This window comes from Scyliorhinus torazame, chromosome 24 (genome assembly GCF_047496885.1).
Source record: "Scyliorhinus torazame isolate Kashiwa2021f chromosome 24, sScyTor2.1, whole genome shotgun sequence".
Classification (NCBI taxonomy): Eukaryota; Metazoa; Chordata; class Chondrichthyes; order Carcharhiniformes; family Scyliorhinidae; genus Scyliorhinus; species Scyliorhinus torazame.
The window spans coordinates 52,916,436-52,944,383 of NC_092730.1; the positions used below are offsets into that span (position 1 = coordinate 52,916,436).

At 44.7% G+C, this 27,948-nt stretch overlaps 2 non-coding genes across 2 annotated transcripts; both read left to right on the top strand.

The window, feature by feature from the left end:
- The first annotated feature begins 8,126 nt into the window (after positions 1–8,126).
- On the top strand, positions 8,127–8,209 carry trnas-acu (transfer RNA serine (anticodon ACU)). The gene has a single exon. It is a non-coding gene; the product is annotated as a tRNA-Ser (tRNA).
- A 4,042-nt stretch (positions 8,210–12,251) lies between these two features.
- Positions 12,252–12,323, top strand: trnag-ucc (transfer RNA glycine (anticodon UCC)). Its single transcript has one exon. It is a non-coding gene; the product is annotated as a tRNA-Gly (tRNA).
- The last annotated feature ends 15,625 nt before the right edge of the window (positions 12,324–27,948 follow it).

The following is a 27,948-nucleotide window of genomic DNA, read 5'->3' on the forward strand; positions in this document are numbered from 1 at the left end:
GGATGTGGAAGCTTTGGAAAAGGTGCAAATGAGATTTACCAGGATGTTGCCTGGAATGGAGAGTTGGTCTAACGAGAAAAGGTTGAGGGTGCTGGGCCTTTTCTCATTCGAACGGAGAAGGATGAGGGGCGAGTTGATAGAGGTTTATAAGATGATCAGGGGAATAGATAGAGTAGACAGTCAGAGACTTTTTCCCCGGCTGGAACAAACCATTACAAGGGGACATAAATTTAAGGTGAATGGTGGAAGATATAGGGGGGATGTCAGAGGTAGGTTCTTTACCCAGAGAGTAGTGGGGGCATGGAATGCACTGCCTGTGGAAGTAGTTGAGTCGGAAACATTAGGGACCTTCAAGCAGCTATTGGATAGGTACATGGATTCCGTTAAAATTATAGTGTAGATTTATTTGATCTTAAGGGCAGCACGGTAGCATTGTGGATAGCACAATTGCTTCACAGCTCCAGGATCGATTCCGGCTTGTGTCACTGTCTGTGCGGAGTCAAGACATCCGACCCGTTTCTGAGTGGGTTTCCTCCGGGTGCTCCGGTTTCCTTCCACAGTCGAAAGATGTGCAGGTTAGGTGGATTGGCCGTGATAAATTGGCCTTAGTGTCCAAAATTGCCCTTAGTGTTGGGTGGAGGTGTTGACTTTGGGTAGGGTGTTCTTTCCAACAGCCGGTGCAGGCTCAATGGGCCGAATGGCCTCCTTCTGCTCTGTAAATTCAATGATAATCTATGATTAATCTCGGACAAAGGTTCTGCACAACATCGTGGGCCGAAGGGCCTGTTCTGTGCTGTATTTTCTATGTTCTATGTTCTATGTTTTGGGAAAAGTATATTTTTCCTCAAATCTTTTTAAAATTTGAGATCTCTTATTGTAAGATTACGACCTCGCAATTTAGAATGCCCCACAAGAGGAAGCATCAACTCCACGTTTACTTTATCCAAACCGTTTGACATCTTATACACCTCAATTACAGAATTGCGCATAGATTCTGAATGAGAAACTGTTGGCCAGTCTTCCTCAGTTTGAAACTCACAATGTCGCGCAAAAACATCCGTTACAACTATTACTGCGATGGGACAAGTAGTTTTTCCTCAAATGTTTTTTTCAATTTGCTATCTCTTACTCTAAGCTTAAGAACTCTGGTTTGAGAATGCCGCAAAAGAGGAAGCATTAGCTCCACATATACTTGAACCTGACCGTTTTGCAGTTTATACACCTCAAGTAGATATTAGCGTAAAACGTCACAGTTAGAAACTGTTTCTCTTCTTCACTTTGAAACCCGCAATGTCGCGCAAAAGCTTACGATTACATTTTTACTGCGATCGCCGGCAATCAATCGCTGTTGAACTGCTTATAAGACAGCTATGCTCACCACTGTACCACCGCCGCTCACTGACGGAGCCTGAGTTCTTTTGGTACCTGGCATTTGTTTGGTAAACTGTTTGTAAAAAAGTCGTACTCAGCTGCTGTTATTTTACTCCAATTTAATATGCTTCTGAATGAAAGTGTCCTTGTCGCACGGCTCCCGCTCAGCCAGAAGAACTGCCGAGTCCGCAATAAATATATTTATGCAATTGAATTCCGATGTTCTGTGTGTCCTTACATAGGATTGTTACTCCGGCCTTAGACCGAACCTTGTCCTGATCCTGTGTATTTCACCATTATTCAGTAATCTACAGTCCCTCCAGTGGATTCTGACGTTATCGGTTCTTGGGTGGCAGCGTGGCACAGGGGTTAGCATTGCTGCCTCACAGCGACAGGGACCCGCGTTCAATTCCGGGGTAACACGGTCTTCGAATCGGCACCGACCCTCGGAATGAGCACTGTACCTTGGTCCAAAACCCGAACCTGCCCCTGGAACCTCACCTGAGGCAATTTATCCTGGCCAGTCAATCTCAGGAATTGAGTAAGCGGAGGGAACTGTGAGAGTAAACCAGGGTACTTAGAGAACACCCACGCAGACATGGGGAGCACGTGCAAACACCGCACACAGTCAACCAATGCTGGAATTGAACCCGGATCCCTGGCTCTGTGATGCAGCTGTGCTAACCACTGTGCTTTGGTCCCACCCAAAAGCCGACTCCGCTGGGCAGCACGCTGGTGCAGTGGTTAGATTGCCCCTTAATTGGAAAAAATGAATTGGGTACTCTAAATTTATTTTAAAAAGGCGAGTCTGGCGGATTTCGAACCTATAACGTCAGAACGTCTCAGCAGAACACGAAATACAAGTCCTACACTGTATCACTTGCTCCATAGAACCATCAATCATATATTTTTTATTATTGTTTATTATGTAAATAATTTAACTGCTAATTCATCTGGCCCCAGGAGTATCCATAACACAGTTTGTAAATTGAACTTTGATTGTGTCGTTTTTTTGACCCGATTAACCCACCTTTTTAGTCATGTTTCTATTTACTATTTACTATTGTTTACTAAAGTTTCCACGGAAAACAAATTGAAACTGGATAGATGAAGTTAGATGATGAGAATATTTTGTGAATTTCATTTGAGGACTGTCCCCTCATTTTCTGTCCTGACCTGCGATATCTAATTAAATAATTCACCACTGCGATAGCCAGGAGCTGAACCTGTGTCAATTGTTCGGACAGACGTAACTCTACTACCATCTCTTACCGGGCTTGGTCACCCCCTCTGTATTTAGAGAACGAATACACAAGCAATGAACCGGGATAATGGATTAAATCAGAGATTAGATTGTTTTGCAACAATATGGCTGGAATGGGAGTCTTACATTTTCCGATAGACCGGGATGAGCAGGTTCGCTCAGTCAGAAAGCAGATGTCTGGGGCTTTAATAGTGATTAATTGGTGTTTTACAATCATGTTAACCGCTAAAAGCCATGTTGGGCGGCACTGTACCACATTGATTTGCATTGTCCCTGCACAGTGCCAGGGACCTGGGCTCGATTCCTGGCTTGGTTCCCTGACTGTGCCGGGTCTGCACGTTCTCCTGTGTCTGCGTGTGGTTCCTCTGGCTGCTTCGGTTTCCTCCCAAAAGATGTACTTGTTAGACGAATTGGATATTCCCAATTCCTCTCAGTTATCACGAACAGGCGCCGGAGTGTGACGACTAGGGGATTTTCAGAGCATCATCACGTAATCAGAATTACGACACTGATAAAGATGATTAATATGTTGATGTTTTTTCGCTGCAATTCAAACGGGTTATGAATACATCGTTGCCTTTTCGCACAACTTGTTTTCAGCCACTTTTCCTTTTTTTTAAATTTAGAATACCCAATTATTATTTTTTTATATTAAGGGGCAATTCAGCGTGCCAATCCACCTACCCTGCACCACTTTAGTTTGTGGGGATGAAACCCACGCAAACACGGGGATCCTGCAAATTCCACGCAGACGGGATCCCAGAGCCGCGACCGAACCTGGCATCACGAACGCCATGAGGCAACATAGCTAACCCACTGCACCACTGTGCTGCCCCCTTCTTTAGTGTCACAAGCATGCTTACATTAACACTGTTGTAATGTTAGTGCGAATAACCACTAGTCGCCACACTCCGGACAATTCTGAATGTCCAATTCACCTAAAAGCACATCTTTCGGGGCTTGTGGGAGGGAACCTGAGCACCCGGAGGAAACCCACGCAAACGCGGAGAGATCGTGCAGACTCCACACAGACAGTGACCCAGCGGCGAATCAAATCCGGGACCCTGGCGCTGTGAAGCAACAGTGCTAACCACTGTGCTCCTGCCGCGCATTGTTGTTTCTTACAAGTCCTTGGTCGCCAGTCTTTGAGAAATTAGCTGATCTACATGGTGTCAGGAGTGGGATGTACGGCACAAGGACTTCCCCGCATGATCCACTTGTGTCTGACCACCACATTGGGTATAGTTGGGTGCAGTTCTTGCAGGAGTGGCGTATTTACTGTGGTGTCTCTGACAAGTCAATAAAGATACAAGTTGTCACATTACTAAATTTAGCGGGTTCCGATGGCAGCCAGAAGTTTGGATGGTTTGTTTTTCAAATGGAGGCGGAGAAAGTGGACCCCAGAAGTAATTCAAAAACAGCAAGAAAATATTTGCCTTCCGGTGAAGAATATAAAACTCAACAGACGCGTGTTTCACTTGACAAAGAACAGATGAAAAAATACAACCATGTTTGGCAATCTCGAAAATCTTAGGGAGAAATGTGTATGTGAAACCTTTACCAATGAGTTGGGGATTGAATATTCTGCTGGGGCCACAGCCATCTGCTCCACAGGCCGCTGCCACGAGAGCAGGATTTAAAACTATTTAAAAAATAACAGCTGCATGTGAAATAACAATCAAAAAGCAACAACGATGATAAGCGGTGACATAAGCTTTCACCCCCGTGAACAAACAAACAGGTAATTCAGCTCATTCCTGAGGAGAAAGGAATTCCCTCCACAGGATTTTATTAAATCGATTGAGACAAAGCATTTTGTTTTAGTTGGCAGCATCAATACTTTATCCGGGTGAAACATATATTGTGGATTCGTTAGGAGGCAAAAAAAGTACGACGAGTAAAGAGAATTGAATGCACAAAATAACAAGGAAATACGTTCTGAGAAAAGCCCTGCAATGTTTGGAAGGAAAGGCGGAACTTTGAGCTGACGAGGGGAAACTTCAGCAAGGTGCACTGGATTTCGGTATAAAGCAACCGCGGCAAGACTTGAATTTGCAACTTTCTAACTTCATCGAAGTCAGACGCCTTATCCATTCAGCCGCCCGGCCAACGCCTGCAACGCTTTTTCAGTTTTTATGATCCGCTGACACCCAGATCCCAGAAAATTCAAGGGAGAGCTCCAGCTGCCGAACTTGGTCATTTCCCATGTCGTTAATATTCTTCACTCCGTGAGCCGTGAAGGGTTTTGAGGCATCGTCCATAAATGTGGATGCTCACGGACATGTGTTACCACCCTCTGCCCGAGAACAAGTCAAAATTAAAACTGGATTAACTGTTATTAGGATCAATGAGTAAACGCTTTGAACTCTGAGCATCATCAGTTCATCAACCAGAAACACTCACAGAATGATTTAATACAATATATTTCTCATGTAAACCTCAAGATACGAAAATTCACCTGAACAGCTCATGGTGAACTTGGAGATTTATGTCCAAATTTAAACCGGTGATTGAGAGGAACGATCATATCTGTCAAATACTTATTAACTGTGTATTTAAAGTGATGCTGTTTCCGCTGTGCTGGCCCTCTTCTTCTTCTCGATGTCACTGAATCACAGAATTATACATGCAGAAGAGGCTCTTTGGCTCATCGAATCCACACTGACGCATGAAAAACACGTGACCTGGCGACCGAATCCAATTTCCCAGCACTTGGCCAATAGCCTTGAAAGTTATGACGTGCTAAGTGCTCATCCGGATACATTTACAATCTGCCTCGATCACGCTCCCAAGCAATACATTCCAATGCATGACACAGGGAGGACGCTGCTGTCCAGATAAGCATGGAGAATTACTGTAGTGTGTCCTGTAGATCAGACAGACTGTAGTAATATGTATACACTTCTCTGTCTTGTTTTTAATGGAGGGTAATTGGATTTTTTTTCTCTATGCTGTTCTGATGATCAAGGTGTATGAGGGAACAAGGGAAGGTAATTCGCAGCATGGCCTGAAATGGGCTGAGAAAAAAGGGTGCACGGTAGCACAAGTGTCTAGCATTGTGGCTTCACAGCGCCAGGGTCCCAGGTTCGATTCCCCGCTGGGTCACTGTCTGTGCGGCGCCTGCATGTCCCACCCTGTCTTCGTTGGTTTCGTCCAGGTGCTCCGGTTTACACCCACAGTCCAAAGACATGCAGGTTAGATGGATTGTCCATGATAAATTGACCTTCGTGTCCAAAAAGGTTAGGACGGGTTATTGGGTTACGGGGATAGGGTGGGAGTGGGTGGGTGCAGACTCGATCAGCCGAGTGGCCTCCTGCGGCACTCTATGTTCCATGTAATTCTGAGTATGGCCTGAAATGGGCTGAGAGAAAGGGGAAATCCTCGGCGGATGTGGTTTTGAAGCACTTACTGCTCGTGTCAATTTGCGAATAAAACGACTCTGGAGATTGTTCGTCGATTGAGGGGAGTCTGAAAAACATTTACCAAATCCAGGTGATCCGTTGCATAGCAGAAGATAGTTTCGATCCATTGAATTCTGGATCATGGGATCAGTCCGCTCCGCTGCGCTATTCTGCTCAGGAGCACGTTGCTTCTGTCGTTACTGCTTATACGGTAGCCAGGCGACAAAGATTGTTCTCTTCGACAAGACATACCTGTTGCCGAAGCAGTGGCACCCATGTGAAACTCTAGTAAAAGCATGACTGGATTATACTTCGTGTGAGTGTAAATGATTCACTCTGTATCAGTCATTCTCTGGTTCAATATATCTGTGTAATATTCAGACTGTTTTTGCATTTCCCGCTGCTGTGTGAATGTTGGATCACTTGCTAATGGTGTCGGTGGAACCGTGCATGTCCAAGCGATTTGTTTTGACTGCCAGATTCCGGACTGTAAATTTGTTTGGAATTAATTTTGTATTCATCAATCTCTCGTTTTGAATTCCCGATCTTTTAAATTCATTCATGGGATGTGGGCGCCGCTGGCTTGGCCAGAAATTACTGCCATTCACAAATAGCTGTGAAATGAGCGGCTTGGTAAGTCATCCGGAGGCAGCTAAGGGGAAACGACATTGCTGTGGGTCGGGAGTCACATGTACAGCCAGACCAGGTAAGATTTCTCTGCCTAAAGGACATCCGTTAACCAGTTGGGCTTTCGGACAATCGGTTCATGGTCATCAGACTTTTAATTCCAGATATTTTTATTGATTTCATATTTCACCATCTGCCGTGGCGGGATGTGTGTGTGTGCCTGTGTATCATTCCTTCATTATCAGTCTGTATATGGCTGTGGATTAAACCCTTCTATGCTCTCACAGACACTGTCATCCTCTTCTTGCGAATTTCAGAGAAACACTTAAACTACCTGAGACCCTGGTGGGCGGATGGAGGAGCTGGTTTGAAGAAACTGCCGCAAGATGTGAGTCAGAAAGTGAGGAGTGGACTTGTCTGTGAGAAGACCACAGAAACGCTGTGCCTGGAGCTGTGTCCTGCATACAATTAATGAGTAAAATGCCTGGATATTACTTTATTGCTCAAATCAGAGGCTGAAGGATGACTAGAATGGGAAGCGATCAGGCAGTGGAACCTCGGTACTGCACCGGATTCCTCCCACAGTCCAACGATCTGCAGGTTGGGTGGATGGGCCATGTTTAATTGACCCTTATTTTCCATTAGTTAGAGCTTTGGGGGTAGGGCATGGACAGGGCCGAGCTGTGGTGCTGCGTCGGAGGTTTGGTGCAGACTTGATGGACCGAATGCTCTCAAACTGCCCGGTAGGGAATCTATGTGACCATTAATTTCAGCCATGATGTGGTGATGCCGGCGTTGGACTGGGGTGAGATCACTAAGAAGTCTTACAACACCAGGTTAAAGTCCAACAGGTTTGTTTCGATTCACTAGCTTTCGGAGCGCTGCTCCTTCCTCAGGTGAATGAAGAGGTATATTCAGTACATTAATTTCAGCAGCAGATTCGAGAGATTTGCCCAGACATTGAGCTGGAGGAATGGATGTTTCCTCTGATATGGCAGCCTGGAAGTTGAGAGCTATAAACTAGTTATCGGATATTTCCACTGATAGCGAATGACTCCGTACCAAATGTCTCCAATCTCCTTGCTCCTCCACAGTCTACCGTTTCTCACCATCTGCACATTGCACCGATTTCCCACTGGTGCCTGCAATGTAAGGATTTTGTGTCTCCGCACATCTTTACTGACTGCCTCTGCATCTACTATTCATTGCATTCCCAGCCTGTATTCTACTTGCACATATCAATTTATTTCGTTCTATCCGGATGGGATTTAAAAAAAAATCTCCTCAAATCTAAATTGCAGAATGGATGCGACAATTGATGGAAGAATGTAAACTCTTCGAGTTCATATCGCAGAAGAACGCACGCCCTCAACGGAGCTGTTGCAGGTATTGGATGATACAACAGGTCACTTTTGAGAATTGTTTTCAACAGCGGTGAGTGTAATCTCGATGCGACAGAGCGTGTGGTCGTGGCCGAGTGGTTAAGGCGATGGACTACTATTCCATTGGTGTTTTCACCGCGCAGGATCGAATCCTGCTGACTACCCTCCTTTCTTACTGATGCAATTTCCAAATTCATGAAGGAGCTGACCTCGTTGATACATGGCGCGTGCGAGTACTCTGGGGGCTTGACAGAGTGGATACTGAGAGGCTGTTACCTCTTGTGGCATCGGCCAGGGCCAATCTCCGAGTTAGTGGTCGCCCATTTAAGAGATAAATGTATCAGAAGAAGTCTTTACTGCAGGTGGCTGTTGAGGCTGTGTCGTTAAGTGTGTTCAAGGCGGCGACAGACTGATTTTTAATCAGTCAGGGAATCAAGGGTTAGGGGGGTAATGCAGCAAAGTGGAATTGAGATTTTCTCATCAGATCACTCAATCTCACTGATAGGACGGTGGTTAGCACTGTCGCGTCACAGGTCCATAGTCCCAGGTCCGATTCCCTGCTTGGGTCACTGTCTGCACATTCTCCTCGTGTCTGCGTGGGTTTCCACGCACAGTCCAAAGACCAGCAGGTTGGGTGGGGTTGCTGGGTTCCGGGTATACAGCGGCGGTGTTAGCTTTGGTGGGGTGCTCTTTCCAAGGGCCGGTGCAGACTCGATAAGCCGGATGTCCTCCTTATGCACTGTAAATTCTATGTCTGTGTTATTGAATGGCGGAGGAACTCGATGGACTGAAAGGCCTCCTTCTGCTCTTTTGTCTTATGGCCTGACACAAGTTCAACATAACCTCTTGGCTCTTGTATTCTGTGCCCCTATTAATAAAGCCGATGATGGTGTCTGCTCTCTTAACGGTTCTTACAAACTGACCTGTCACCTTCAATAATTTATGCACATGTCCACCCATTTCCCGCTGTTCCTGCTCCCACTTTTGGAATTATACCCATTATTTTATATTGTCTACTTGTGGTATTCCTACAAAAATGACTCACTTCATTGCTTGTCTGCCACGTGTCCTCCCATTGCACCAATCTGTCTGCGTGCTTTCGGAGTTCTACTGGAATTTCTGTCGCGCTTTGCACAGCAGCAGGATGTCCCAAACTTTTACAGACAATAAAGTACTTTTAAAATGTAATCACTGTCAAAATTACCGAACTTTTGAACTGCCTGTTGGACAACTTCAGACATTCCCATATGGGGAACTGCCTATCAGAAACAGTCTGGAACGTTGACTGAACAGTTGCCCGCTGATGAATCTGTCCAGTTTGCAATCTGCTTGAGGAGTGAGCAGACTGACTCTGGTCAGCAGCTTTCAAAGATTTTATTTTTGTCCTGAATGGGTGTTCCGAGAAGGTGATGAGTTTTCTTCTGTGACGTCATTCTGATGGGAAAGTGAAAAGTGACTGGGGCCACATTTATAGAAGGAGTTTGACTTGAATTTTTGTCGCTCTTTTCACCACAGGACGGCCCAAACATTTACAGACAATAAAGTACGTTTACAATGCACAGTAAAAAGTTTTACAACACCAGGTTAAAGTCCAATAGGTTTGTTTCAAATCACCAGCTTTCTGAGCACTGCTCCTTCCTCGGGTGCAGTCACTGACCACATTACTTTTGAACTGCCTGTTGGACAACTTCAGACATTCCCAAATGGGGATGGGGAATTGCTGCAGGCGTGGTTCTGTGGCGCAACGGATAGCGCGTTATCCTTCTAGTCATCTTGAGACATTCGAAGGTTGTGGGTTCGAATATTAAGCAAAGTACGAAGTAATCAGTAGAATGTTTATCAATGTTCGCAGAGAAGTGAAACTGCTGCCCGAAATTCCTTCCACAACCGTAACTCCAGTCACTTTTCACTTTCCCATCAGGATGACGTCACAGAAGAAAACTCATCACCTTCACATAACAAGCAGTCAGGACAAAAACAAAATCTTTGAAAGCTGTTAACCTGACAGATTGCTGACTGGGCACACACATCAGCGACTGTTCAGTCAAGTTTCCAGACTATTTCTGATAGACAATTGCAAACAAGGATGATGTGAATCTTCACCATTCAATGCTAACACCAACACGTTTATCACAGCTGTAATGAACAGCGCATGTCAGTGGAGGTTTATCACAGGCGCTCTGTTAAACTACATGTTGCTTCAGACAGGTTTCCGACTGGACACATGGAATGAGCGGCTATGTGAACATTAATAGTTCAGAGGGAGATTTCTCACTTACCAGATTGGAGTTCCGGTTCCATTCCCAGACATTTCCCTTTCTCTTTCTGAATCCATCCCTGTCCTCTGGCTCATTTACACTTTCCAATGTTCCACAAATGGCGGTCACGTTTCCAGTTGGCTGAGCCTTTAGATCTTCAATTCATTTTCGTAACATCTCCAAATACCTCTCCGCCGACCAACTGAAAAGGGAAGGAATGCAATTGCAGTCATACGGGAACACAGTAACAGATCAAGGACAGAAATGTCAGAGTGGGAGCAATGGAGATTTGAAATGACACGTGGGAGGAAGTTCGGAGTCAGGCTTACGGTCTAATCTAAGATGTCTCCAAGCGGGCAGCCAGTCTGCAATTTGGTGTGCTGAAGTAGATGAGACCAAAATGTAGGAGCAAATACAGCGCATTAAACTGAAAAAGAACTAGTGTGTTACTGTTTCACATGGAAAGAGTGTTTGGGGCCTTGGATATTGAGAAGTGGGCAGGTAAAAAGACGGTGACGGCCGAGTAGGTAAGGTGTTCCACTCAAGGTCGCACCGGGTTTCCCTGTGCAGTTTCGACCCCCCCCCCCCCCCCCCCGCAGTGACAGTGGTTCTGATCCAGAATATTTACTCAGTTGCATAAACAAACCACTGACCACGGTTCTCCTTTTGCCTCTCATTGACAGTTTTCACCCAATTTGGCTGTTTGGGGAATGAAAGAAAACATTTCTCCCGTATGATAATTATCATTTTTTTTAATAAACTAAATTAAATATCTAAAACAATTCTTGATAACTGAAAATGAATCAATATTACTAAAGTGTGCCGCAACGTTTGGAAGGAAAAACCCATGCCATCAGGTGAGGGAATGTTGGGAATGGACCGGTGTGAAACATGCCCAGACCATGTCCAACATGTTTCTCCGCAGTATGAAAACGCAGGGTGGAAAGACTGAAATAGACACTCATTTGATCACTTCATGATTAATATCACTCACACCTTAACCATGAGGCCACTGGTGAAGTCATGATGACTTCGAATTTCTCCTAAAATGACAACTGAACCCTCTGACTCGCAGAATTACATTACCCACGATATTGCCGACGTGCAACCATAGGCCGACTTGTCGAGTGGTGCAAACTGACATCACTGCTTCTGATCATCACAAGAATAAACAGATAAATGTCACATTGTTCATTCACATTTTTGATTTATAATTGTGTGGGGAACATATGGGCGTTAGCCTTTGGGAGGCAATGATAATTTGCATGGAGTAAAATGCAACCATCGAGTCTATTGTTGGTCTCGGGGTGTGACTCTCGCTTCGAAGATTTCATTTCTCTAAATTGCGGGATGTCCCGGATTCAAATCCCGGGCAAGATTCGCAAAGCACCATTTTAAAAAGCTGTCCGATCGAGATGGTGACATTGACTTAAATTGGGAGGCGTTTGGAGCTCCATGGACATTATTTAAGAGAATATCTCACTGCAGCACACGTGACGAAACGAACACGAGATTGAAACATTGTTTGACAGTGCCGTGTGACTCTGAATTTATCGTACACCAAATAAAGCAACTTTAAATTCACAGAGAGCACCAGGCTGAGATTCACAGAATGATACAACACAGCCACGCACAGCAACAGAGACTGCAGATGAGAAGTAATCCAATATTCACATGTCACACCAGAGACTGACAGTTAAAGATTTATTTGCACCCAAACGCCGAAATACATCCTCTCCTCCACACACAGACAATGTTGGTTGTGTGTATCTGGTTTAGCACTCTGGGCTAAATCGCTGGCTTTTAAAGCAGATCAAGTTAGGCCAGCAGCACGATTCAATTCCCGTTCCAGCCTCCCCGAACAAGCGGCGGAATGTGGCGACTAGGGGCTTTTGACAGCAACTTCATTGAAGCCTACTTGTGACAATAAGCGATTTTCGTTTAGTGAGCGGTGGTGGTATAGTGGTGAGCATAGCTGCCTTCCAAGCAATTGACCTGGGTTCGATTCCCGGCCATCGCAGAAAAAACTTATGGGGCAGCACGGTAGAATTGTGGATAGCACAATTGCTTCACAGCTCCAGGGTCCCAGGTTCGATTCCGGCTTGGGTCACTGTCTGTGCAGAGTCTGCACATCCTCCCCGTGTGTGCGTGGGTTTCCTCCGGGTGCTCCGGTTTCCTCCCACAGTCCAAAGATGTGCAGGTTAGGTGGATTGGCCATGATAAATTGCCCTTAGTGTCCAAAATTGCACTTAGTGTTGGGTGGGGTTACTGGGTTATGGGGATAGGGGGGAGGTGTTGCCCTTGGGTAGGGTGCTCTTTCCAAGAGCCGGTGCAGACTCGATGGGCCGAATGGCCTCCTTCTGCACTGTAAATTCTATGATCTATGACAATGTCACTGAAAGCTTTGTGTTGATTCTGATTATGCAGACATTTTAACGGACAGTGGCAAACAACTGGCACACACATACAATGCGCCAATCTCAGCTATTGTTATTGAGTGGATTAAATCATTATGTTGTTTCACAGTTTCGTTTAAAACGTCTGCATATTAGAATCATCACAAAGCTTTCCGTGATCTCCGGGGTCGGTTGTGAGGCAAAGTTTGAAGAAATGGAGGGGATTATAAGAGACAAGATTTAGAATCATCTAGATAGGAATAATATGATCAGGGATAGTAAGCATGGCTTTGTGAAGGGTAGGTCATGCCTCACAAACCTTATTGAGTTCTTTGAGAAGGTGACTGAACAGGTAGATGAGGGTAGAGCTGTTGATGTGGTGTATATGGATTTCAGCAAAGCGTTTGATAAGGTTCCCCACGGTAGGCTATTGCAAAAAATACGGAGGCTGGGGATTGAGGGTGATTTAGAGATGTGGATCAGAAATTGGCTAGCTGAAAGAAGACAGAGGGTGGTGGTTGATGGGAAATGTTCAGAATGGAGTACAGTCACAAGTGGAGTACCACAAGGATCTGTTCTGGGGCCGTTGCTGTTTGTCATTTTTATCAATGACCTAGAGGAAGGCGCAGAAGGGTGGGTGAGTAAATTTGCAGGCGATACTAAAGTCGGTGGTGTTGTCGATAGTGTGGAAGGATGTAGCAGGTTACAGAGGGATATAGATAAGCTGCAGAGCTGGGCTGAGAGGTGGCAAATGGAGTTTAATGTAGAGAAGTGTGAGGTGATTCACTTTGGAAGGAATAACAGGAATGCGGAATATTTGGCTAATGGTAAAGTCCTTGAAAGTGTGGATGAGCGGAGGGATCTAGGTGTCCATGTACATAGATCCCTGAAAGTTGCCACCCAGGTTGATAGGGTTGTGAAGAAGGCCTATGGAGTGTTGGCCTTTATTGGTAGAGGGATTGAGTTCCGGAGTCGGGAGGTCATGTTGCAGCTGTACAGAACTCTGGTACGGCCGCATTTGGAGTATTGCGTACAGTTCTGGTCACCGCATTATAGGAAGGACGTGGAGGCTTTGGAGCGGGTGCAGAGGAGATTTACCAGGATGTTGCCTGGTATGGAGGGAAAATCTTATGAGGAAAGGCTGATGGACTTGAGGTTGTTTTCGTTGGAGAGAAGAAGGTTAAGAGGAGACTTAATAGAGGCATACAAAATGATCATTGGGTTGGATAGGGTGGACAGTGAGAGCCTTCTCCCGCGGATGGATATGGCTGGCACGAGGGGACATAACTTTAAACTGAGGGGTAATAGATATAGGACAGAGGTCAGAGGTAGGTTCTTTACGCAAAGAGTAGTGAGGCCGTGGAATGCCCTACCTGCTACAGTAGTGAACTCGCCAACATTGAGGGCATTTAAAAGTTTATTGGATAAACATATGGATGATAATGGCATAGTGTAGGTTAGATGGCTTTTGTTTCGGTGCAACATCGTGGGCCGAAGGGCCTTGTACTGCGCTGTATTGTCCTCTGTTCTATGTTCTAAATCAGTAACAGGTTGAGCAATGTCCCCAGAGAGGTGAAACTGCCGCCTCGAACTTCCTTCTATGACAGTGATTCCAGTCTCTCTCCACTTCCCCATCAGAACAACGTCACAGAAGAAATCACATCACCTTCACAGAACAGCCATTCAGCACGACAGTAAATTATCTGAACTACGCTGACCTGGATCAGTGTGCTCAAACGTGTATTCTTATTGAAAGAAAAAATGAGGAAGTGAATAGTTTTCTGGCTACCGCAGGGCAGTAATGTCGTAGCTCCTGGTTTAAGGAGCAGAGTACCGCAGCGGAACCGTGCTGGGCTATTGCCCACAGGTCGATGAATCGAGGCTATTCTCTGCTATTTACTTTCTCCCTCACACCAAAAGTAAACATAACGCACGTTCCTGTTTGCTTTGCAGCAAATACCTATTAGGATCTTTCTTGTAGTCTCATCCCGACATTTGTCCCAGGATTGAAGGAGACAGCATTACACATTACAACATTGTAAAGCTCACACATAGGGAACCACAGAGAAAATGCTGTAAAATCTCAGCAGGTCTGACAGCATCTGTAGGGAGAGAAAAGAGCTAAAGTTTCGAGTCCAGGTGGCCTTTCTCAAAGCTGGACTGAAAACGTTATCCAGTAGTGCCCAACAGAGGGGCAATATAGATATATAACGATATCCAGTAATACCTCACAGGGGGCCAATAAGGAAATAAAGCTTTATCGAGCAATGAATCACATTAGAAACCAAGTTCCCATCTTCCCCTCTCGGCCGGATGTGATCCATCCAACCAGCCAGACTTTTTACAACAAGAGTAGACGAATGTCCCCAGGAGCTCTGGGATCACTATTAATTCCTCAACCAGAGTCACTGAAGCAGATTATCGAGTCATTAACTGGGCTTTTGCCTGTGGGGACTTGCTGTGCGTATATAAGCAGGAATCTCCTGTCCTTGAGCCCAACGCTTTTACATTGAATATAAGATATTGGATCTTCCTCGGGTTGGAAATCTTGCTGCAGAGATTTAACCTCGTCGAGGAAAAGTTACTATCAGGAGTGGGAATCGAACCCACACATGCGGAGGAGACTACAAACTTTAGCGCAGCACCTTAGACCGCTCAGCCACCCTAACGCCTTGGCGTCGAAGAAGAGCTCCGTGCACAAATCGACTTAAATTCTACCTTTATAGTCATTTAATTTCAAACAAGATGTGCTATGCCTATTTTGAAACCCCAGCCAGAGTCCTGTACCTGAGTGCTATCCCTCTAAAAACCTCTGGGTGTTAAGGAGCTTCTCATTGCTGCATTGAGACCGTGGGGCAGCACGGTAGCATTGTGGATAGCACAATTGCTTCACAGGGTCCCAGGTTCGATATCAGCTTGGGTCACTGTCTGTGCGGAGGCTGGACATCCTCCCCGTGTGTGCGTGGGTTTCCTCCAGGTGCTCCGGTTTCCTCCCACAGTCCAAAGATGTGCAGGTTAGGTGGATTGGCCATGACAAATTGCCCTTAGAGTCCAAAATTGCCCTTATTGTTGGGTGTTGTTAGTGGGTTATGGGGATAGGGTGGAGGTGTTGACCTTGGGTAGGATGCTCTTTCCAAGAGCCGGTGCAGACTCGATGGGCCGAATGGCCTCCTTCTGCACTGCAAATTCTATGATTGATCAGTTTGCTCCAATGAAGGAGGACCGAATTCCCGATCTACCTGTCCCTCACACGAATATATTGAGAGTCTAAGGTCTGAGCGATCTGAAAACCTCATCACTATTCTTAGAATTCCCTCTATACCAGAAAAGGGTGAAGATATTCTAAATGGTGAACAGGGATTCTCACTCTCTGGATCCTGAAGCTGGGTGTTATTCGGGTTAAACTAGTGTTTCAGGTTATCCACCGGTATAAACCATGTCTTCAGAGAAGATTCTGTTTACTTTCCATTCAGTAGCTTCACTCACGGGTCCGGCTTTTCTAAGTGGAGTAAAGTAACCTTTCTAATAACCACAACCAAAAATAATAATAATAATAATGAGGGGCATAGATAAGGTGGATAGTCAACATATTTTCCCAAAGGTAGGCGAGTCTAAAACTAGAGGGCATAGGTTTAAGTTGAGAGGGGAGAGATTCAGAAGGGCCCAGAGGGGCAATTTCTTCACTCAGAGGGTAGTGAGTGTCTGAAATGGGCTGCCAGAGGTAGTAGTAGAGGTGTTGATCTCCAAATTTCTTTCTCTGTCAGTCTGGCCTCAATAAAAGTTGAGACGGATTCGCACGTAAACAGAAGTTATTTATTTAGCTTGCAAGCTTAATCATCTTACAGAATGTAACAGGACGTCCTGCCTCTTACACTCCAGAAAACGACTGAACTAACAGACAAAGGAATCTCTGCAAAATCAGTTCAAATGGTATCAAGTTTCACATACTCGACGGACATAGGTCAGCCTAGGTCCCTCCTGACCTGTTTAATCCATTCTGATTGGCTCACTTCCAATCCCTTTCTCTGGCCCCTATCAATGCATCCTCACTCTTATAGACACACCTCTTCCTGCTTTTTCCATGCGGTCCCAAATTCCTTTGTCCCTAACTGCAAAAATCAAAGTGGCTTATTTCTACATTACATTAACTAGTATCTCTAAAGTAACTATTTTATATCACATTCGTCATTCCCTCCTTTTATCATTCCATGATAACCGAACTATCCAATCTATAGCTACGGTTCCTCATCTAAAAAGATTCGTCGCTGAATTGGAATTCCAATTCCTGTCTTAGCCCCCCTTCATCTGCTTCACCCTCATGGATTTTAACAGTTAAATTTTTTTGGCCGGTGATTGGGGTGGTGATCTGATCCAGTGCACCCCGCATTCTACCATCACACATTTAAGGATGGCCAGGCCCACAAAGATGCAGCCGATAGCTACCACTAGATACATGGCCATATTTATCAACCAGTCCTTCCATCCTCCAAATCCCCAGTTACCCCAAGAGCCAGGATCCTGCATCCCGTCCAAGTGATCCCGTATGCGATCCATAAATTTAGTGATGTTAGCGGTCAAGTCCTGAACTCCCATGATACACTTGCCCTGTACTATGGCGCATACCCCACCCTCACGGGCCAGAAGATAGTCAAGAGCATACCGGTTCTGCATTGCAAACAACCGTAGCTGAGACAATTCCTTGGTTATTGCCCCGAGGGCTCCCAAGGTTTACTACCCGTGTTTTCCTCAGTTTGGCCTTTAACTAACTTAAGTGTATCTCCCGGTAACCTACGTTCTAGCTGTACTTCCCTTCTCATACGCCCCATCCTCTCTCTAGTCCCTTTCACTTCCTCATAGCCTCTTCCTACGCTCTTCTGACAGCCTGATATTACCTTTCTTGCACCACTCTTAACACATCCAAAATCGAATTTACATGTATTCCAAAAACAAGGCAATGTCCATATAATGTTCCCTTCCCATCGCCGGGACCGGTGCAGCTGCTTCATGACTCCCGCATTCTCCTTAACTTTGATGACCTTCCATGAGTCGATACCATGTCCTCGTATATGGGGGCAGTGAAGAACATCACCTTTGCAGAGGTGATGTAACCTTGTAGATTGGTTGGGGCTACACAGATACATAATATTCCCCTTTTCCATGTCCATCGCCAATAACACGCCAAGCGAAGTGAGGCCAAATATCAGACAGACGATGCGTAGCCACTCCATCATGCTCCACACCTGTAAAATAGCACTGGAGAAGGGAGGCAGGTTAGTATCCGACCTTTTACAGTAGTGGAGATGGACTCAATGTACAGTGATGTAGGTCGACCCAAGCACTTCGCCCCTCCACTTTAACTGCTGTGGGTGTGGTAAGGAGAACTTGGAAGGGCCCGTCCCATCGTGGCTCTGACCCCTTCCTAGTCCAATTTTTGACCATGACATAACTACCGGGCTGGACTGAAAGTGAGCTAGGTACTGGGGCAATGGCTGGTGAGCCGCGCGGACCTGGCCATGGAGTTCCTTGAGCACTTGCGTAAGGGCCAGAACATAGGTGGTCATTTCTTCAGTCATCTGATGAAACTGAACCAGTCTGGGAACCTGCAGGCTCCAGGGAGTTCTAAGAGGCCTGCCATAGAGAATCTCGGCGGGAGAGAGCCGGGCCGGTCCCGCAGGTGTAACCCGCAGCTGGAAGAGGGCAACGGGGAGCAACTTAAGCCATGTCAGTCCCGTGTCTGCTCTTAATTTAGCCAATTTAGTTTTGAGGGTCTGATTGTGTCTTTCAACCACCCCGGCTGCCTGTGGTCTGTAAGCACAGTGTAACTGCTGGCGTATGCCCAACTGGGAGCAAAACTCCTTGTTAATTTGTCCAATAAAATGAGGCCCATTATCAGAACTTAACTGAGCTGGTATACCGTACCGGGGAATGATTTCCCTCATCAAGACTTTAACCACAGTAGCAGCTTTACTATAGATAGTCGGATACGCCTCAACCCATCTGCTGAACACATCCACAATGACCAAAACATATTTATAACATTGACACCTTTCCAACTCAATGTAATCCATTTGGAGCGTCTCAAAGGGACCACTGGGCAACGGGGTTTGCCCCTTCCCACAAGGGATACCTTTTCCGGTGTTATATTGCTGACAAATCAAACACCGATTACTGATACTTTGGGCCAACCCCTGCATTTTAGGGTGCCACCAAGTGTCCAGCAACAAATCACTAGTCCCCCGAGCCCCACAATGAGTTGCAAAGTGTACACATTCGATGACCCATAAAGCCAGCACATCAGACATACAAGTCTGATGTGCAGGCGTGGTCCATAAAGAGGAAACAGAATCATATGTACAACCTAACCGTTTCCACATTTGTTTATCACTCTCAGGAGCGTCCTCCTGTAACCTTATGACGTCTTGGATGGTTGGCATTGGCTTGTCAGAAGCAGACACATTCATAGTAGATCGTTTAGTCTGACTTAACATTTTAGGCACCATCACTTGCTGAATTTGTGCAGCTGTGCGCGCTGCACGATCTGCTCGTTCATTACCAACGTCAACTGGGGTTGTACCATTCGTGTGGGCAGCGCATTTAATAACGGAAATCTGCGCTGGCAGAAGGAGGGCCTGCAGTAGGTCATTAACTAAACCCCGGTGGGATATTTGACCACACATAATCATGTCAGGTTGTTCTGACGAAATGTCACTCAAATCGCCCCTTATTGTGGTAGTTTCCTGAATCAAGGCTAAACAGTCGTGGCCAGGTGTGTCTTCATGGACAGGGGGACCACTAAGAAAACAGGCTGGATTGATAGTGGTACAGTATTTAAATGTCAGACGTGGATTGTTCAAAAGGTATATCTCATACCTATTCTGACGAACTGCGGTATGATGCTGAGTCTGCAGTTGCCTCAGTAGTGCGATTACCGAGTGGGAGCTATACACCGTAATATCCTGTTGGAGGGTGAGAGCATGTAACGGCTATGCGATGGCATTGATTGAACATAAATCCTGTACTAATCAGTACTGGTCTGGTTTGGCTGGTTTAGGCACAGCACGTATGGGGGTGTTACATTCTGATTGGCAAGGGACCAAAATACCCTGTTGCAACAGCTCTTGAATTAATTTATCTATAGACGGAGCAGCTTGGGATTTCAGGGGGTATTGCCGAATGGAAGGTAGCTTTACATGATCCTTAATCGTCACCTTAATAGGTGACATTTAACATTTGTCTTTCCCACTTGTGATGGGTATTCCGCCCAGACCTGTGGATTGACATATTCCAACACATCATGTCCCCTGTGATGCTGCAGTTGAGTGTTAATCGTTTCAGGGACCTCAAAATATTTTACGGTAGTGCCGTCCGGCATGACTTGAAGTGCGTAGTCTGTTGGATCCGAATGATCCACTGCCCTCCTGACCATTCGCCGCATATCCCTGGCATGGTACTGGTCATGGACCTGACGTGTAATATGAGGGCTTACCGAAGCTGACTGTGGCCATAAATGTGGTGATATTGTAACAAAATCGGCTGTACCTTCTTTTCCCGTGACTGTGGCTGTAACCTTGACTGGCCATTCGGTCTCAAGTAATGGCCGGTATTTGTCCTCCAACTCCCTGTTTCGTCCAGTTCTGTCATAGGCCAGGGTAACGTGATGCAGTGACTGTTCAACATCTAACGTCCACCACTGGGGGGTGATAGAAATATAGCACTGTTGTCTCATCCTCCATGATGTAACCGTTACCCCCTCATCTCCGCATTCTAGCTGTAGCTGGAAGATACACAGTAAATCTCGGGCCAACAAATTACAGTCCAATCCAGTAGTCACTACAACCTGATGCTCTGCAGACTTATTCTCGTAAGTGACTGTCACAGGTTCAGAAATAGGATACTCACACACCTGTCCTTGGAACCCTGACAATTGCTGCGTGTGGTCGGATAATGGTAATTTAAGTGCTGATTGCACAGAAGACATGGCTGCCCCGTCCTCTTCTTCCAGTAGACCAATGGCCCCTCAGAGGGGGCTGCGGTTGTAGAGCTGTTGATTCGTTCGGTGGGCCATAAAAAGGGGGTGAGGGTCCCTTTGGGTGGGTTTGGTATCCTCCTCTTCGCTGATCCACCCACCCAAAGTCACTATATTGGGGCTCCTGCTGGTAAACTACCATTTCTGCCGCTTGTTGGGGTCGTAGATCATCCTTTTTCATTACATACTCAGTCTTAACCTTTGTAACTGAGCCTCCATCTTGGCCTACACCCTCCTTCCAGTAAAATCTGACTGCCCTTGCCATCTGGGAAGGGTCGTTCTCTATCCAATTCATGTTATTACATTTCACAGCAGTAACCACAGAAGGTGGTAGGCAATGCATTAACATAGCACAATATTGAGGGGAATTCTGACCATTTTGATACAGCAAATCGCCTGACTGCCCCCGGTAGATTTCATTAAAACGCTCCAGAAATTCCTCTGGCTCTTCAGTCTTCTTAGGTTTTAGGTCTAAGATAACAGAAAGATTTATGGGCCTTTGAAATGTGCTATTCAACGCATTCAAGATCTGTGTCCTTCTATCGTCGTCTAACGCATAGGCCTGCTGGAGTGCGGCATGACTAGCATAATTCAGGTGGTTAAGATAATTGCGGTACTCTGCTGGGGTTAAAATCTGCTGGACTAGGGCCCAGAGGTCCCTTGAATCAGCTTGATAAATTGAGATGGTAGTTCTCAAGGAATCCACGAAGGCAGCAGGAGATTTTTTTCTATCTGGGATTGTAGCCATAATCTCACTGGGTGTCCATGGGAAGTAAACGTCTATCGTGGGGTTCGCTCCCGCAGTCACTGGGTCGGGGTTTCGCATCTTCCTAATCGGTAACTGTCTCTGAATGTCACCAGGGGGCACTCTAGCTATTTCCCCTGGTTGTTCCAAGACTTCAACGTCTCTCCCTGTCACTAGGGGGAGTTCTTTCTCTTCAAAAGAAGTTGTTTCAGCTTCCTTTGTTCCCGAATCTTGTGGTTTCTCCTTAGTTTGGGGAGACTTAGGTGATATGCTTAATTGTTTCTGGTGAGCATCAAGCCCCTCTCTCGCTGTCCGAGATCTTGTCCTAGAGCTAACTGGGCTTGTGGGACAGAGTTCCTTTTGCTCTTCCCGTGAAGTTGGTAAATCAGGACCCACACTATCACCCAAAAGGGCTTGAGTTTCTGGCATATTTGAAATCTGGGGAGCAATGACTGGGTATATATTATTTACTCTGGTGGTTCTGGAATGAGCGCAGACCATGCTATGGGTGCAGACGGAACTTTTACTGACTTTTCCAAATTATTGAATTTTTCTTCTTCTGTCAATTCAAGGCCAGCCATTAAACTACGTAGCTCATCTCTTGTGTGACCCGTGTCCTTCCTCTACTTGCGCTTTTTTTTTTAAAACTTAAAAATGTTTGAAAATTCAAATTGGATTACTGCAACTTGCAAGCTCAGCTCTGATCTCAACTCAGAACTAAATTTACAATTTGCTTAACACAAACTTGTACAACATTTACAACTTAATTATTTCTTTATCTTAACAATTTTTTCTTTTAACAAGTTTTTTTCTTTTTCATACACATAAGTATTAGCAAAATCAACTATAATTTCCAGATTTACACTTTTTAAAATGGTGTCCATGATCTTCTTTAAGTTTCTATTAATCTCCAGATAAAATGAGATAAACCTTATTTCAAGTAAGTAAAACTTAAGATTCTGGCAATTTCAATCAATTGCTTTCGAAAATAATAACTTTTATCAAAGAGGTGGAGAAACCCACTGGTTTCCTTTAATTAATTCAAAACGTAACTTTGCTGGTGTTCACTGACTCAAAGGAAAGGTATCCGATTACACTGCAGACTGTTATCTCAAGGCCTGAGTGAGAAGCACTGTCTGTTTTCAACTCCGCCTGCTGCTGTTAACCCTTTGAGAGACTTCTGCTTCAACCTCACAATCTCAACTAGACCTCGGAACTTTACAGTCCAAGGAGACAATTTTAGCTTAATCAACTATATATTTAAAACACTCACACATAGAGTTGAACCATCTTCAGATTTAAAAACAGTTATACTGGACTGAACCCCCATTTATTTAAGTCACATCAGCCTCTGAACCCCGATAATAGACTGAACCTTTATTATTTAAAGTCACATCAGCCTCTGAACCCCGATAATAGACTGAACCTTTATTATTTAAAGTCACATCAGCCTCTGAACCCCAATAATAGACTGAACCTTTATTATTTAAAGTCACATCAGCCTCTGAACCCCAATAATAGACTGAACCTTTATTATTTAAAGTCCCATCAGCCCAAAACCCTAACCCAAGCCGAAACAACAATATGAAATCCCATCAATTAAAGTGCTAATCCCCAGACTGACCTGTGATTTCGTCGAGGCGGTCTTTCTGTGCCAACCGCGAGTGACCAGACTAATCAGACGATAAGAAGAGGGGAACAATCAATGCTGGTCGTTTTCCATTTCTACATTGAGGGCCCTTTGTTCCCGTCCTCCTGTTCATAATCAGTCTAATTCTGATTTCGCAGTTGGAACAGGATCGCCCAGAGAAATCCCGGTTTTCGGCACCAAATGTTGATCTCCAAATTTCTTTCTCTGTCAGTCTGGCCTCAATAAAAGTTGAGACGGATTCGCACGTAAACAGAAGTTATTTATTTAGCTTGCAAGCTTAATCATCTTACAGAATGTAACAGGACGTCCTGCCTCTTACACTCCAGAAAACGACTGAACTAACAGACAAAGGAATCTCTGCAAAATCAGTTCAAATGGTATCAAGTTTCACATACTCGACGGACATAGGTCAGCCTAGGTCCCTCCTGACCTGTTTAATCCATTCTGATTGGCTCACTTCCAATCCCTTTCTCTGGCCCCTATCAATGCATCCTCACTCTTATAGACACACCTCTTCCTGCTTTTTCCATGTGGTCCCAAATTCCTTTGTCCCTAACTGCAAAAATCAAAGTGGCTTATTTCTACATTACATTAACTAGTATCTCTAAAGTAACTATTTTATATCACATTCGTCAGAGGCGGGTACAATTGTGTCTTTTAAAAAACATTTAGATAGTTACATGGATAAGATGGGTATAGAGGGTTATGGGCCAAGTGCGGGCAACTGGGACTAGCTTAATGGTAAAAACTGGGCAGCATGGACTGGTTGGGCCGAAGGGCCTGTTTCCATGCTGTAAACTTCTATGATTCTATGATTCTATAATAACCACTCTTTCACGTTCTCAATTTAAGTTCGTTTTAATTTCAAATTAAAAGATAACATCACTGTTTTACAGAAAAGTAATAAGACCATTTCTTTGGACCGTCCTGGTCAGTTGTTAGACCTTCAGGTCTGCCTTGACAATCTTTCTTCTTTACCATTTGGTTTTCTCCTGATGGATTCGCTGTTCTGCTCGGTTTCCGTGTTCAGTCCTTTCCATGACCAAGGGCAGCTATGAGAGCTGACTCGCTGGATGCTGAATCATTAGCATTCATAGAGGCCTTTGCGCAGCCTAAGATTCTACATGACCTTTATTGAAATGTAACTGTTGCTTGCCGACTGTAGCTAATGCAAGCTCTCAGTCTTATTTTGCTTGACAGATAATACATTTGTTTGGCAGGTAATACATTTATTTGTTGCTTCGTCAGCAATTTTTCTGATATATGTCTCTAGTGATGTCAGTGTCAATACTGGATATGAACTCGTGTTCAACGAAGCAGTTCGCCTCTGCACTTTTACGGGTCAGCTGGTGTCAAAGCCCTCTGTAATTCTAACCTTCTCTGTCTTGGACCTATACCCTATGGGCTGATTACTTTCTAAAAGGTTTCTAACGTCAAAAATATGTAAATTATGGTATTAACGTGCCACCTCATGTGTTTCTTTTGCTGGAAAGCAGTTGTCTCATATTTAACTGGCGTCAGCAGGGTTTCACGCCTAACCTTTATCCCGCAATTTAAACCTAAGATCCTGGCTGTTCCTTTTTGAATTGTTCTGTAAAATAATGCACTTCGAAAGAAGTGTGAAATACTGTTCCCTTTTATATAACTGAAACATTTAAATTGATTGAATGTCTTTTTAACTTCAAAAACAGGATGAGTTGGCCATAGCTGCGTTCTTTAACGCCTGTGAAGCTATCTGTGTTTCAAACAAGCTGCGGCTGTTAACCCTTTGTGGGGCCTTTTCCTTTCTTTTAAAATCTCAGGCTTTTCCAGGCTTACTTTCATGGTTCAAATGACATATTTTTCCATTTTTGCATTACACCCCCTCTTGGCATTTGAAACATGGCTCCTTCATTTAATTCTTATCCCCCTACTCATTTTATACCATCGTATCCCATATCTGTGCTTTCAATATTCAATTTTCCTGGTTTCAAATCGTGTCCCAACCCCATCGTGTGATTTTATCCATCGCTTATACCACAGTTGACAGACAGGTCATTCCTTAATTTTAATCACCGTGGACTATAGTGGCATCTGTTCAGAAAGGTAACACAATAGCTATTTTTCGTGTGTTCCACTATCTCCAAAGCATTTTATTTCCTTGGGATAGCAGCACCGTACGAGCTGCCTCGTGTCCCTTAGGATCAGTAAGCCACTCAATACATCAGTAACCAAAAAGGTTGTTTATTTGTCACTGGCAGTCGAGTGTCCCATTCCTGTTGCATCCAAATTGCCTTATGTTCCTCATTGGTATCGTAAACGACTATATCATGTATTAACCGCTTACTCCCGTGCCTCATCAATTTAAAAGGTGTCTTTGACCCCACTTCCAACCCTGATTTTCTCTCATGGGTAACTAACATGTCCCTGAACCAAGTACGTCCGGAACCATTTGATATACATGCTATTGTAACTGACTGCCATGTCTCTTCAAGATCCCTTTCCTCCGTTATCATGTCTTGAAACACATGAAGCGTATATTTGCCCTTATAACAGTCGCCACATAACCAACCAAGAATGATTGACAATCCTGTTTCTATTACAAGGAGCAATACATTTAATACATCCAACTGTTGGGGGTCCAACTCAATTGAGACCACTTTCTTCACATCGAATCATCACTTTATCGTCTTCCATATAAACATTATTCCTCCCTGTTGTCAAGTACAAAGTTACAAAAGTAAGCCTTATCTTAACACTTTGCTTTGCAACTAATCACACAAACAGTTTGTGTGTTACAGCTTTACATATGTTTTAGCAATCACAATTTGAAAGACAAAATATAATATCAACACATCCTTTCCTGGTCTTAACAGAGTGCTTTATAAGCCAGCACTTGTGACCAATAATGAGAGTATATAAATCACACATGGTATTAACAACATCAATATTCCCCGTGATATGATATGCGCTGGTACTTTGGTAAATTACCCACGAGATTACACTTACTACACTTTAAGTGAACCCTTGTTTAGCCCCTTTGTATTAAAGCAGTCCCATTTTACAGCAAACTCTCACCCTTTGTGGTTGTTGAGTAAACAAAATTTGTTCAAACTGTTGAGCAGCTTTAGCTCCGTCATCATCAGGCAGACTGAGATTCCCTGCTGGTTTTCGCTATTGTATGACAAGTTGTGCTCCTGTCTCAAGTTCTAATTAACTCTGTCAGATTCTGTGCTGTTGCGTTTAGTTCTAAGCATGTCAATTGTATCTGTAGATGTCACTTGTTCTTTAGAATAATTCATTCTTTTGACAGCATCCAATGCTATCCTAGTTCCAATTGTTCTATTGCCCAGCTATCTGCCGCCTGTTGTAGTTTAGTGCTGTTAGTCTCCCTCTAACTAAAATCAACTACCAAACTCCAGCATTTGTTCCTTGTCAGTTGGCATCTGTTATCTCAAGCCATGTCAAATTATTTTTAATACATACATAACAATTCTTAAAAAGATGCACGACATTTCTTTTTAATAACTATCATAATGCCTCAAGGGAACTTCGTTTAATACATTGGTTGTAAATAACCCGCCGCAACAGCAAGCTCAAACAAACAAAAATGTCAAAACAAAGAACAAAGAACAAAGAAATGTACAGCACAGGAACAGGCCCTTCGGCCCTCCAAGCCCGTGCCGACCATACTGCCCGACTAAACTACAATCTTCTACACTTCCTGGGTCCGTATCCTTCTATTCCCATCCTATTCATATATTTGTCAAGATGCCCCTTAAATGTCCCTATCGTCCCTGCCTCCACTACCTCCTCCGGTAGTGAGTTCCAGGCACCCACTACCCTCTGCGTAAAAAACTTGCCTCGTACATCTACTCTAAACTTTGCCCCTCTCACCTTAAACCTATGCCCCCTAGTAATTGACCCCTCTACCCTGGGGAAAAGCCTCTGACTATCCACTCTGTCTATGCCCCTCATAATTTTGTATACCTCTATCAGGTCGCCCTCAACCTCCTTCGTTCCAGTGAGAACAAACCGAGTTTATTCAATCGCTCCTCAGAGCTTATGCCCTCCATACCAGGCAACATTCTGGTAAATCTCTTCTGCACCCTCTCTAAAGCCTCCACATCCTTCTGGTAGTGTGGCGACCAGAATTGAACACTATACTCCAAGTGTGGCCTAACTAAGGTTCTATACAGCTGCAACATGACTTGCCAATTCTTATACTCAATGCCCCGGCCAATGAAGGCAAGCATGCCGTATGCCTTCTTGACTACCTTCTCCACCTGTGTAGCCCCTTTCAGTGATCTGTGGACCTGTACTCCTAGATCTCTTTGACTTTCAATACTCTTGAGGGTTCTACCATTCACTGTATATTCCCTACCTGCATTAGCCCTTCCAAAATGCATTACCTCACATTTGTCCAGGTTAAACTCCATCTGCCATCTCTCCGCCCAAGTCTCCAGACAATCTAAATCCTGCTGTATCCTCAGACAGTCCTCATCGCTATCCGCAATTCCACCAACCTTTGTGTCGTCTGCAAACTTACTAATCAGACCAGTTACATTTTCCTCCAAATCATTTATATATACTACAAAGAGCAAAGGTCCCAGCACTGATCCCTGTGGAACACCACTGGTCACAGCCCTCCAATTAGAAAAGCATCCCTCCATTGCTACCCTCTGCCTTCTATGGCCTAGCCAGTTCTGTATCCACCTTGCCAGTTCACCCCTGATCCCGTGTGACTTCACCTTTTGTACTAGTCTACCATGAGGGACCTTGTCAAAGGCCTTACTGAAGTCCATATAGACAACATCTACTGCCCTACCTGCATCAATCATCTTAGTG